The following is a 2754-nucleotide window of genomic DNA, read 5'->3' on the forward strand; positions in this document are numbered from 1 at the left end:
CCACTTTTCTTTCCACTATTGATACTCGCTCTTTCAAGTTTCTAACACATGCCTCGGTCCCTCTGAACCATATCCCCAGCACCTTCAGGCCGACAGCCCTGACGGTGAAGGGGACAAAGGATCGGTCAGCCCAGTTCCCAAAGAACATGGCCTCGCTCTTCCCACGATTTACTTTGGCTCCCGAGGCCAGATCGAACAGGTCGCAGACCTGGATCAGTCTGCGCACCGACAGCGGATCCGAGCAGAAGACAGCGACATCGTCCATGTACAGGGCGGCGTTGACCTGAGTGCCTCCACTGCCTGGGATTGTCACTCCTCATATGCCCGGATCCTTCCTGATGGACACAGCAAAGGGTTCTATGCAACTCACAAACAGGACAGCGGAGAGAGGGAAGCCCTGCCTGACTCCTGATTTAATCGGAAAGCTATCTGATTCCCAGCCATTGATTGAGACTGCGGTGTTAGTGTACAGCAGTCGGATCCAATTGGGTTTTGAAACATGTACATGTTGGAAAGTAAAGAAAGCTTCGCTGTCCTTCACCGTCACCCGAACGGTGTTACGTACCCCATGATATGGGGCTCGACTGGTTATAGCCATTGCTTCACGACTACACTTGATCTTTGCCAAAAGGCCGAGAAGCGATTCCATTTGCCTTCCTTGTTACCTGCTGTACCTGCATACTAGCTTACAGCGATTCATGCGCGAGGACACCCAGATCCCTCTGTGCTGAAGCATTTCTGAAGTTTCTCTCCATTTAAATAATAAGTCACCTTTTTATTCTTCTGACCAAAATGGATAACCTCACACTTATCCACGTTAAACTCCATCTGCCAAATTTTGCCCCATTCACCTAACCTGTCCAAATCCATTTGTAAATTTCTTATTTCTTCATTGCAACTTACTTTCCCACCTATTTTGGTGTCATCTGCAAAGTTAGCTATAGTACCTTCTACCCCTGAATCCAAGTAAATAGTTGGGGCCAAAGGACCGAACCCTGTGGCACCCCACTAGTTACAGCTTGCCATCCACAAAAGACCCATTAATCCTGACTCTCTGCTTTCTGTTGGTTAGCCAATCCTCTAGCCAAGCTAATATATTACCCTTAGCTGCGTGTGATCTTATCTTGTGTATTAATCTTTTGTGCGGCACCTTATCAAATGCCTTCTGGAAGTCCAGACATGCTACATCTACAGGATCCCCATTATCCACTTTGCTTGTCACATCTTCAAAGAACTCCAGCAAATTAGTCAAACACGATTTACTCTTCGTAAAGCCATGCCGACTCTGACGGATTGCAATTTGACTTGCATTTTAGGAAGGTAGTGAAGGCATTGGAGAGAGTGCAGAAGAGGTTTACGAGTTTGGTTCCAGGGGCGAGGAAGTTGAGTTATGAAGTAAGATTGGGGAAGCTGGGAATGTATTCCTTGGGGAAAAGAAGTCCGAGAGGAGACTTGATAGAGGTATTGAAAATCATGAGGGGTCGGGAGAGAGTAGATAGGGAGAAACTGTTTGCACCGGGGAAAGGATCGAGAAGGAGAGGGCACAGGTTTAAAGTAACTGGCAAAAGAAGCAAAAGTGACAGGAGCAGCGAGTGGCCAGGGTCTGGAATGCACCGCCTGATAGCGCGGCGGAGGCAGGTTCAATTGAAGAGGGAATGAGATGATTATTTGAAAAGAAAGCATGTGCCGGGTTACGTGGAGAAGGCAGGAGAAAGGCACGAGGTGAAATGTTCATTGGGAGAACTGGTGCAGGCACGACGGGGGGAATGGGCTCCTTGTGCAATGTAAGGATTGTGTGAATGTGGATGTAGAGGTTTCGGAGTAGCTGTGTAAAGTGTGTGAGGTTTGAGGTGTGAGTTTTGATTGTTGCTGTATCAGCAGCAGCGGCAGCGGCAGCAGAGAGCTGGTTTAAAATGTTGTGAGGCGAAAGGTGCAGCTGAGAGAGTGTTTGAGAGGTGTATTTGCAAGTGAAAGATGTTTTTATATGAGTGAGGTAGAGTGTTTGTGAGATGAGAGTGCTGTCTGTGAGTGTTGGGTGAGCGTGCATGTTTTTTGTGTGTAGCTGCTGCGGGTGAGTGAGTGAGTGAGAGAGAGAGAGAGAGAGAAAGAAAGAAAGTTGGGTTTTGGAACATGTACATGTTGAAAAGTAAAGAAAGCAGATGTTTGTAAGAAAACTATTTTTAGCATTGAAAATCCCCTGGAAAGGGGAGGGTGCACCGTTCCCAGAGATACTGCAATACCGGGTCGATGCGTGGAGTGGACGGAGCAAGCCCCTATTCCATCTCCCTGCTCCAAAAATCAATTTAATATATGGTCCCCAGATAAGGGACGTATCAGATATTAAACTGATAAGAACAGATTTTTTTTTTTGTAAAAATATACTTTATTCATAAAATATCTTCAATCACATTCCAAACCATTTCAAAAACAACATTACAAGGGTACAATCCAGGTTAAACTTTTACAAAATGTATCAGCAGGTGCATCAGTACAAACAATATTACAATCATTTACAGCCTTTCATTTTGATCTGTACAGCCCGAGGGGCTCTAAACAGTTCCCAGTCTCTCGGTGCGCTGTGGTAGAAAGGTCTTAGACAGCGACCCTTCCCCATTGCGCCTTTGCGGCAGCTGCCCCAAGCTTTAGTGCGTCCCTCAGCACGTAGTCCTGGACTTTAGATTGTGCCAGTCCGCAACAATCGGTCGGGGACAACTCTTTGTGCTGGAAGACCAACAAGTTTCGGGCAGACCAAAG

At 46.6% G+C, this 2754-nt stretch overlaps 1 pseudogene; it reads right to left on the reverse strand.

Annotated features, from left to right (window-relative positions):
- Nucleotides 1-2206: 2206 nt before the first annotated feature.
- Nucleotides 2207-2380, reverse strand: LOC144674943 (U2 spliceosomal RNA; annotated as a pseudogene).
- Nucleotides 2381-2754: the final 374 nt, after the last annotated feature.

The sequence above is a fragment of the Cetorhinus maximus genome, unplaced genomic scaffold (assembly GCF_964194155.1).
Source record: "Cetorhinus maximus unplaced genomic scaffold, sCetMax3.hap1.1 HAP1_SCAFFOLD_864, whole genome shotgun sequence".
Lineage (NCBI taxonomy): Eukaryota > Metazoa > Chordata > Chondrichthyes > Lamniformes > Cetorhinidae > Cetorhinus > Cetorhinus maximus.